Source organism: Capsicum annuum, chromosome 10 (genome assembly GCF_002878395.1).
Source record: "Capsicum annuum cultivar UCD-10X-F1 chromosome 10, UCD10Xv1.1, whole genome shotgun sequence".
Classification (NCBI taxonomy): domain Eukaryota; kingdom Viridiplantae; phylum Streptophyta; class Magnoliopsida; order Solanales; family Solanaceae; genus Capsicum; species Capsicum annuum.
The window spans coordinates 19,229,513-19,241,089 of NC_061120.1; positions in this window are offsets into that span (position 1 = coordinate 19,229,513).

The window sequence follows — 11,577 nt, forward strand, 5'->3', positions numbered from 1 at the left end:
AAAGCATCAGTTAGGGAATTATCTACCTATATTCTCCAATCTCCTCTAAAAAAAACCCTACCCCTTCCCCAAGATCATAAAATTCCATTCCTTTCTCTCCAAGGAAATGAAGAATTTAAGTTTTCCAATCCAAGAACTTTAAAGAAAGCATCCGAATTGGTATTCTTCTTTCAAGCTTAAGGGTTTAAGGTATGTGTGATGTCCATCCATGGGACTTTTTCAACCGTGGAGTCCAAGAAGCTATTTGTAAGATTTAAAGGATGAACTTTACATGTTTATAACGAATTATCTCCATTAATTTCTTATGAATTTTGATTTACGTATTGTGTTTACAAGTGTTTTGATGGAACGGGGCTTTACATGTTTAAATGATGAAATCTTCATGTTAAAATCCCTAATTCATTATTTTATTATTGTACTTATGTTATTATCACATGATTTACCCATTCCCTTGTTTAAGTTCAAGACTCTCATTTGTTTGATGAAATGCCTAAGCGTTGGATTTTGAACAATGATCCCCTACTATTGTTTCAAAGCTTTTATATGTCCGTATTATTATTTCCATTCAATGTTGGTGGGTTATGAACACCCGATACCTATTTGTTTACATAATTTTAGTATCATCAAAATGAATTCAGAAATACCATGAGCATTATTGTTCAGTCAGTTATTTATGATCAGTTGTTTGTTCTGTTAAGCTTAGTTCTGTCCAGTAATCGGTGTCAGTTTAGTTGGGATGAGAATTTAGCACCAAGCTAACCTAGGGGTGGGTGCTCACCCACCATCTAGGATTGGGTCCTTAGAAGTTGTCGCTAAGTTCTAGAACTACATAGCCAGCATTGGACTATGAGATATCACCGGCCAGTTTAGGACTGGCATTCTTTGAGATGTCACCTGCCAGTTTAGGACTGATATTCTTTTATGGGTCACACGCCAGTTTAGGATTGACTTCTTAGTCCTTGAGGACACTAGTTGAGTGGATTCACTTAGCCATGTGTTAGTACCCATGTCAGGGTACTAACACCCTTCCAACTAGGGTACAGGTTGGACCCTGATTAATTTAGATTAGAGAATGTCGGTTAGATGATACCTCCCATCGTCATAGTTCATTATTTAGTACAGAACTTAGTTCATGTTTGCTTGACCACAACATACAGACTTTTATTTATTCAGTGATAAGATTTCAGTATTCCAGTTTATAGATTATTTCAAAAAAGTATATATGTTTGGTCTTGCATTCTTAGTATTTCAATTTTCAAGCATGCATACTCAGTTATCTCATGCTACTCTGCCAGTCATTATTGCATGAATAGTTAACCCTTGCATTTTAGCCTGACCTCATCTCATATACCAATACATTCAAAGTACTGACTGTATACTTTTCTTCACGCTATGATATCTTCTATCATGGGTTTGGATGCATAGTTTCCTAACCGCGCTTAGACAGTTCATCTTATCAGTAACAACAGTCGTGGTGAGTCCTCCTCTATCGAGGAAATAATTGTTTCATTTTAGTTTATCTCAGTAGTTTAGTATTTCCATTTAGTTGAAATTAGTCGAGGGTTTGTCCCACCAACTCCACAGTTAGTCAGTTAGAGGTTTTTTAGACATTCAGACAGTTAGTTGGTTTATCAATTGTTTTATCAGTCTTTTTAGTATGTCTTCATACGTTTCTGATCTATGATTTAATCATTTTTCAGAATTTAAAACCTTATGGCATTATCAGTTGTTTTTCCATATATATTGTTTATTATCAGTTTACTCAGTGCTCACAGTAGGTACCAGCTCATGGGTTAGCTTGTGGTCACTTGTGACTGTAAGCACTATTTTCGCGACTAGGGGTTAGCCTTGAATTGTGACAATCTCATGGTATGAATTTACTTCAGGACTTATTGGATAGAGTCAGGGTGATTCAGGATAGGCTGAAGTAGCCCAAAGTAAGCAGAAGGCTTATGATGATCGTAGACTCCATGCCTTAAGATTTAGAGTTGATGATCATGTTTTTCTTCATGTTTCACCTATAAGCGGTGTGATGAGGTTCATAAGGAAGTATAAGCTCAACCCTCAGTATATTGGCATTTTTGAGATTCTCTACGTAGTATGTGAGGTGGCCTATGAGTTAGATTTACCACCAAATTTTGCAGCTGTTCATCCAGTTGTCATGTGTCTATGTTATAGAATAATATTACTGACACATCTCATGTTCTTAGGTCGGACTCAGTCTAGTTAGATGAGCAATTGATCTATGTAGAGGAGCTCATGCTTAGTTTGGCTAGTGATGTGAAGCAGTTGCATACTAGAGTGATTCATGTAGTTAAGGTTCAGTGGAAGTACCACCTAGTGGAGGAGTCTACTTGGAATATCGAGAGTGAGATGCAATCCTTGTATCCTCACTTGTTCGAGACTTCAGGTATTTCTTTAACCATAACTTTTGGGGATAAAAGTTCCTTAGTAATGGATGTTGTAATGACCCTTCAGGTCATTTTCTGTATTCCTACTTATTTTCATCATTATAGCTTTTCCATAACTGCCCCAATTAATTTATGACTTTCTGGAACAGATACTTCGATTCTTAGGCAGTTTATTTGGTTTTTAAGGCCAATTTCCCGCTTAGAAGTCTTAGCTAATTCCAAATGGACACCAAGTTAAAACTTCAGTAAAATAATTTTGTATGCAAATTATGATAGCACCAACATATCTTTAATATTGATTTTAGGAAAGATAGACCCTTGGTTCGGATCCCACTGCACCCAAGCTCATTTTGACCCATTGGTCAAAAAGTTAAAAATCTGAAGATATGGGTGTGGGACCCATAAGTGACCTAAATTACATCTTATGGAAAATTTGACTTCACTAATGCATCCGAAACATTGAAAATTAGTGGGCTCATTAGTTTGTTTTCAAAAAATGGAGTCCCAATGAGTTCGGGAGATCAAAAACAAGTTTTGACCTTGTGGGCCACATTTAAGCTCATATAAAAAGGCCTTTTTGGTAGAATTTTGGGCATTCCTCACTTCCTTTTGAACCCTAGAAGCCCTATAAAGGATTGGTAACTTTAAATTGACTCTTGGGGTGAATCAAAAGCTTGTTTAACATTTATATTTGCGATTAACAATGAATTTAAGGTAAGACTCCTTCCATTTCATACTCTAATTTCTTAATTTTTTGACATATATGGTGTTTGAAGTTTCTTCTAAAATTACTTAATTTGGAGAATTAGGAATTTCAAGGAAAGATGTAGAGAGTCGAACGACTTTTGATTCTTGAGAAGATTAGAAGAAGAATCTTCTACTATTTTGGACAAAGAGGTATCAGGATTATTGATTTCAAGTTTTTCAAACAGAGGTGACGAGGTTTGAACATTTTTTGATTATTTAGTAGGGCTTTAGAGAGTAGGAATTTCATTTATTTGGAGCTTTTGTGAGAGTAAAAAATCTTATTCTGAGAGGCGAGTTTTGAAGTAGATGATTAGAGATATGATTTGAAATAGAATAGGAGTCGTTGTTATTTTAAGGACCATTTAGAGAAAATGACGTGTTTGGTTCTAATAGGTACACCTTCACCTTTCTAGGGATTTGACAACTTTTATTTAGAGAAAGGAATGCAGCTTTTTAAGACAGGATCTTATGGTTTTAAAGTACACAGTTTTGGTACTAACATGAGAGAAAAGACTAGATCTTTCTCTTTCTTGAGTGAATTCTCAGAGTTGTGTCTATATCATCTGTTCTTCTATAAAGCAGTTCACCATGCGTGTATACCTATAAAGGTATTGTACTGAGTTAGACCAATAAGTGTATACCTTATAAAAGATACTGTAACGTCCTGAGTCTGCACCTCGGATACTACATGGTGCTTATGGCCCCAAAGGACCACAAGCTATCCTATGACCGATATCTACTGTAAGCACTAAATAATCACAAAGTAATAATAATAATAATAATAACAACAACAACAACAATAATAATAATAATAATAATGAGATAAATGCAGAAATTAAGCTGAAGTCGCCATAAGGTTCACAACTGAAACCAAAGCACCGAATATTAATAAATGAATACTGAAAACTAAATATCTGTCTGATATACTCTAGTCCGAAAAGCCTCTAACTGAACTGTCTGAATGTGAAGTTGATGGGACAAGACACCAACTAACTCCAACTACTGAACTACTGATAAATGGAGAACTGAAATAAAAGCATGCCCTCGATAGATGAGGATTCACTACTAAATCTGTTACTGATAATTTGGAATGCTAAGTGTGGTCAGGATCCCATGCGTCTGAACCTATGATATAAGACATCATAGCATAAAAGAATGGCATACGTCAGTACTTTGAATGTAGTGGTATGCTAAGTAAGGTAAGGCTGAATTCATGTGTTCATATGCATGAATAATAACTGGCTGAGTAACAAGAATATAACTGAATGAGGGTACATGTATTACTAAAACTAATGAAACACTGATTATGCAATATTGTGCACATATTTACATATACTATGTCTAATATCATAGTCACATTGGATACTGAGTTCTGATAACTAAATAACTGATATCTGAGTTTACTAATAACTGTATTACTGATAGTTGGGTGACTTTTTCTGATAGTCTTGGTTCTGTAGAACTGAAATAAGTTCTATACTGAGGTAGGATCCTATGTCTAACAGTCCTGATTCTGTAGAACTGAACTGAGTTTAATACTGAGACTGAAACTAAAATTATGGAAGATAATTATCTAGCCAATATGATCCTCTCTAAACTTATTAGGGTACAACCTATAACCCTAATTGGAAGGGTGTCAGTATCGTGCAAAGGGTAAAGACAAGCTGAAGAATCACCCTTATCTGGCAGGTGCTCTGTAAGAGAAAGGTGGTACCCTCAACTGGCAGGTAGAACACCTTATCAACCCTCACCTGGCAGGATAATGTCTCAACCTATGTTGGATATATTGTTTAGGAATGCAAGGACTGCTTCCAAGGATCACACCTTCTATTGGCAGGAGAGTCCCCATCCTTGAGTTCACTAGGTGTTGAATCCTACTCCCAACTGAATAGACACTAAACTAATTTCTAAATTATACTAGGCTGGACTAAATTGTTACTGATCGTGTTAACTAACTGAACGGGACTAAGTTTATTGAGTTCTGTTGTCTGGCTGAATCTACTGTGTTCTGTACTGATTGAATACTTCTGATTGTGACACTACTGAGACTGTTCTATAACTACTATAACTCTAGGTAAGTAACTAGATTTTCGGGTATCAAATACCCCCAGGACTCGATAGCATGAAAAGTAAAGCATAGCATAAACTTGAAAAACATAACAATGTTCACTTGCTCGTAGCTCGTTCATAGAGGCATTCTATCAAACACTTGTAAGATGTAAACTTCCACATATGCTAGTATGTCATGATTTTAACATTTAATTCATATGAGCAATTTATTAAGCACTTGAGAAACATAATCTATGCACATGATACTAAACAACATATAGGCATCATAATTACAAATCCTAATTCAAAAATCAAGTGCTTTTAACATGAATTCATATGATACTACACACATGATAAATACTTTCACATGAAACTTGGAATAAACCATGGATTAGAAGACAATTAACATCATAATCATGAATACACTCAATACCCACATGGAATTCCTAAAATCAATTAACTTGTAGTTTAAAAGAGTTTCTTGAACTCTAAGGGCTGAAGGAAACCCTTGGATGAACACTTCACATACCTGGATGCTTGAATTAGTGAAGACTGATGGGTTGTTCTTGAAGATTTGCTCTTGAAATTAAAATCCCTAGGATTTGTTCTTGAGTTACTTTGAGAGAATTTGGAAGAAAGTGAGCAATTTAGCCTCTAGGATCATTTGATTTTATGTTTTGGGGCTAAAAACGGGTGGGTTAATGACCCAAATACCCCTCTGGATGTGAATTTTTAATGAATGAAAATGTGTCTAGTGATGAGTATATCAACGCACCATGTCGGTGGCATCAACGGGATGAAAAATACACCATGTCAAGTTTACGTTGATTCACTAGAATTGCACTAAAAGCTGGGGAAAAATCAACTGTCGATGCGATGGGCAATATGATGCGTCGAGTTTGCGTCGACTCAATGGAATTTGGTACTTGAAGCTGAGCAAAATATTTATCGACCTGATAGGCAATGTGACACATCAAGATCACGTTAATCCACTATTTTGGATTTCCAAACGTGCCTCAGATGATGTTCAAAAAATTCAAAACTTACCCGAAGTGACCTACTGACATTCTTGATCATTAATAAACCTAAGAATCGATACTTTAAGGTCATAAGAGTCATGAAATAGTATTGCGAATTTATGAAGGATAAAATACTCCTAAGTATAAACACTTAGCTAAAAATTTTCTAAGTCTGGAACCTCTTTTCAAGATTTAATGGACTGAGTTAAGCTTGGAATTTTGTGGGGTATTACAATATCTCCCTCTTGGGAACATTTGTCCTCGTATAAGACTGACTAAGATATGAATACTGATAGATTAAATATATATGAACTGAACATGCACAACTGAAGCGTGATTACATGATTAAAAGTACTGATATACTAAGTTATCATACTGACATCCATAATTGAAGTATGACTGAGTTCTGAAAACATGACAGATGATTGAGCTATTTTATGAAGGTATGCATGATATGAGAATGCTATACAGCTAAACTGATACAGAATTTGAGCATGGAACTAAGTAATTCAAGGAAAATTAGTACATTGAGCTGAGCCTGAGTTTGCAGAGAAGAGGTGAGAGTACTTGGTCTGTATATCTGCTTCATATAACCAAGTAGTCCCCTCAGCAGACTGATTCCATCATAGAACTTTAACTAGCGGAACTTCTTTGTCCCTCAGTCCGTGAATCTGATAATCAAGGATTTTAACTGGAACCTCTTTATAAGAGAGACTGTTCTGAACATCTACACCCTCTATAGGGAATACAACTGATGGGTTACCTATGCATTTCTTTGGTATGGAGTCATGAAACACTGGATGGACTGACCATAAATCTTAAGGCAACTCAAACTCGTAAGCTACCTTTCCAAAATGGCTGAGAATTTGGTAAGGACCGACATGCCAGAGACTGATCTTCCCCTTCTTGCCAAACCTTTTTTCTCCCTTTCTAGGAGAGATTTTCAAATACACATAGTCACCCATCTTGAACTTGAGATCCTTTCTTCGCATATCTACATACTATTTTTATCAACTCTGAGTTGTCTTAAGACTTTCTCTGTTCAACTAAACTTTTTCTAAGGTATCAAATACCAAGTCATGCCCTACCACTGTGGCCTCACCTACTTCAAACCAACCAATGGGAGATCTACATCTTCTCCCATAGAGCACCTCAAACGGAGCCATCTGATTGCTAGAATGGTAACTATTGTTATACGTGAACTGAATCGAGGGAAAGTGGTAATCTCAACTACCCTTAAAGTCAATGGCACATGCCCTTAACATATCATCTAAAGTATGAATGGTCCTCTCTGCTTGACCATCTGTCTGAGGATAGAAGGCTGTACTGAGGTGAACTTGGGTGCCTAGACCCTTTTGGAAGGCTTTCCAAAAATGAAAGGTAAACTTCATACCTCTATCTGAGATGAAGGACAATGAAACTCCATGCAATCTAACCAACTCTCTAACATAGAGCTTGGCATAATCCTCACCTAAATAAGAGGTATGAACTGGTAGGAAATGAGCTGATTTGGTCATCCTATCCATAATAACCCAAATTGAATTATGCTAATGACGAGTACGGGCAAACCCATCACAAATTCCATGTTCACTTTCTCCCACTTCCACATGGGAATACTAAACTCTTTTATGGAACCACTAGGTTTCTGGTATCAATCTTAACCTGCTGACATATCGAGCACTTAGCTACAAACTCTGTAATATCTCTCTTTATCCCACTCCAATAATAGATCTCCCGTAAATTGCGGTACATCTTAATGGCCCCTAGATGAATAGAGTAACATGCACCATGCGCTTTTGCGAGAATTCATTGCCTGAAGTCATCTACACCTGGAACACATAACTGACCCTAACAACGCAATACACCATCTCCTCCTTGGGAGAAAACCTCTACTTTCTATTCTCTGACTGACTCTTTCAACTTAACTAAAATAGGATCTCTATCCTGCTTTTCCTTCACTTTGAAAACAAGTGATAATTCTGAGCTACTCTGCACCCACATAATTCTCTCTGCTGAATTGACTAAGCGGACACCTAGTCGGGCAAGATGATGAACTTCCTAAACTAACTTCTTTTTATTATCCTCCACGTGAGCAATACTACCCATAGATATCCTACTAAGAGCATCAGCCACTATATTGTCCTTGCCTAGATGGTACAGGACACTAATGTCATAGTCTTTCAATAACTCCAACCACCTTCTCTGATGCAGATTCAGATCTTTCTAAGAAAATACATACTGTAGGCTCTTGTGGTATGTTAACACACCCATATGTACCCCATACAAATAATGCCTCCAAATCTTTAAGGCAAATACCACAGCTGCTAACTCAAGGTCATGAGTGGGGTTATTATTTTCATGGGGCTTAAGTTATCTAGAGAAATAGATTATGACCTTACCTTCTACATCAAAACACTCTCTAACCCATTTTTGGAATTATTATAATATACCACAAACCCATTTAAACTATCTGGTAGAGTCAAAATTGGGGTTGTAGTGAGTCGAGTCTTTAACTCCTGAAAACTCTTCTCATAAGAATCTGATCACTGGAATTTGACTTTCTTCTAAGTTAATCTGGACATGAGAGATGAAAAAGAAAAGAATCCTTCAAAAAATCATTGGTAATAGCTAGCCAAACCAAGGAAACTCCTGATATTTGACGGAGAAATAGGTCTAGGACAGTTTTCCACTGCTTTGGTCTGTTGAAGATCTAATCTAATGCCATCACCGAAAACTTTATGGCCAAGAAAATCTACTGACCTTACCTAAAATTCAAATTTACTAAATTTGCCAAATAATTGATGGGCTCTAAGTGTCTGTAACACTATTTTGAGATGGTCTACATGATTATATTCACTGTGGGAGAAGAAAAGAATGTCATCAATGAAGACTATGATTAACATGTCCAAATACAGCTTGAACACCCCATTCATCAAGTCCATGAAAGTTGCTGGGGCATTGGTATGATCAAATGACATGACTAGGAATTCAAAGTGACCATACCGAGTCCTGAAAGCTATCTTTGGAATGTCACATTCTCTGATTCTGAGCTGATGATAGCCTGATCTAAGGTTTATCTTAGAAAAGTAGCTGGCACCTTGAAGTTGGTCGAACAACTCATTGATTCTGGGAAGTGGATACTTGTTCTTGAGCATGACTTTATTTAGCTGACGGTAGTCTATACACATCTTGAGATAATTATCTTTCTTACGCACGAAAAGAACTAGTGCGCCCCACGAGGAAATGCTAGGTCTGATGAATCCCTTATCTAGGAGATCCTTTAGATGTTTTTTAACTCTATGAGTTCTGTAGGTGCCATTCTATATGGTAGGATAGAGATAGGATGAGTATTTAGGAGAAGGTCAATTTTGAAGTCAATTTCCCTTTTCAAAAGAACTCTGGGAAAATCTTCGAGAAACACATCAGGAAATTCACATGCTACTGATACTGATTAAAGGTTAGGGGTCTTTGAACTAGAGTATTGAACTCAAACGAGATGATATACATATCCCATAGATATCATTTTTCTCACCCTAAGGTAAGAAACAAGTTTACCCCTAAGTGCTAAAGTACTACCCCTCCACTCAAGGATAGGTTCATTCGGAAATTGAAAGTGAACAATTCTATTTATATAGTCAATTGAAGCATAGCATGAATGAAGCCAATCCGTGCCAAGAATGACATCAAAATCTATCATCTCTAGTTCTACTAAGTCTGCTGAAGTGACTTTTTGAGATACCATAATCGGACAATTTATGTATACCCGCTGGGCTATGATAAACTTACCCACTGAGGTAAAGACTGAGAAAGGCTCTACTAGAATTTTAAGACTGACTCCAAAGTTAACAACTATATAATAAGTTACAAAGGACAAGGAAGCTCCTGGATCTAAAAAAGCATAAATATGTAAATGATAAACTTGTAACGTACGAATAACCACATCATGAGAAATTTCCTGATCCTGTCAGGACTAAAGAGCATAGAGTCTATTTGGGCGTTGCCCACTGGTGGCAATGGAAGTGGCACCCTATTGATTTGGGAGACCAGATTGAGCTGAAGGAAGATTATACTAACCCTAAGAACCTGACTAAGGATAATATCTGACCCTGTGGCCTGGCTTGCCACATCTGAACCATACATCGCTACTACCCCTACAAATACCTTGGTGGTTTCTACCATATTTTTGGTAAAAAGGGTTTGTTCAGGCACTGCTAACACTACCGTGAGGTTTAGAGCCTGGTTCCCTATCTTTATTGTCGTCTCTAAATTTTAGAACTGGGGCATAGGCTGAGAAAGGAACTAAAACTAAGGATTTTGGGTGGAACTGAAGGGCGAAGTTGAAGCTGCCTATTCTAGCTCTCTTATTCTCCCTCTTTTTCTCACAATTCTTAGCCTCGTCTATCTTCTGAGCATGGACCATGAGATTGGATATATCTATCTCCTTAATTAGCATAGCGGTCCTACACTCCTTGACCATACTGCTATACATACTCGACACAAATTTAATCATCTTGGATCTGCTATCGACTACCACATAAGGAGCGTATCTGGATAGTTGAGTAAACTTGAGAGAATGCTCTTTCACTATCATGTTGGTTGCTTCAAATTAATAAAATCCAGCACCTTCACTTCGCTCAACTCCAGTGGGAAGAACCTATCCAGAAAAGCAGTGGTAAACTTCTCCCATTCTACGGGCCTGCATTATCGACCCACTCTGCCTTTCACTGGTTAAACCATGAGTGAGGCACATCCTGTAACTGATGTGTGTCCAACTTAGCACTCTTACTAGTTGTCACCCCCATAATATCTATGACTTTCTGCACCTAATCAAGAAATTCTTGTGGGTCCTCCTCTAACTTAGACTCGGTAAAAATAGAAGGAATCATTCAGGTAATGTTCTGAATTTTAGCTGTAGTAGTATTGGCTATTGGGTTGGCCGAAATAGTATATGGGCCTTTATTCTGGGCTGCCACTAAATTGGCTAGGGTAGTAAATAAAGAACTAAATTTTGCATGGGAGACATTCTCATCTAGAGGATCTTCTTGAACGGGCTGAGGGGTTGGCTGATTTCCTATTCTCCTTCTATTATTTTTTTTGGGAGGCATGTTTTGTAAATAGATATAAGAAAATGATTAGACTAATACTATAACTTGGGTTTATACTCACTCACATGATATGAATACTGAAAGAAGGGAAACTTTTCCTAAAAATGCCTCATAGCTTCTTCTTCATAAGTGTGGTGCACTACACACTCATGCACAAGACTCTACTAGATGTGGCTTTCAGACTTCCTAGGATTCAAGGAATCCACTAAGAATATTTACAAACCCTCCAATTAAGGTATGTTAGAT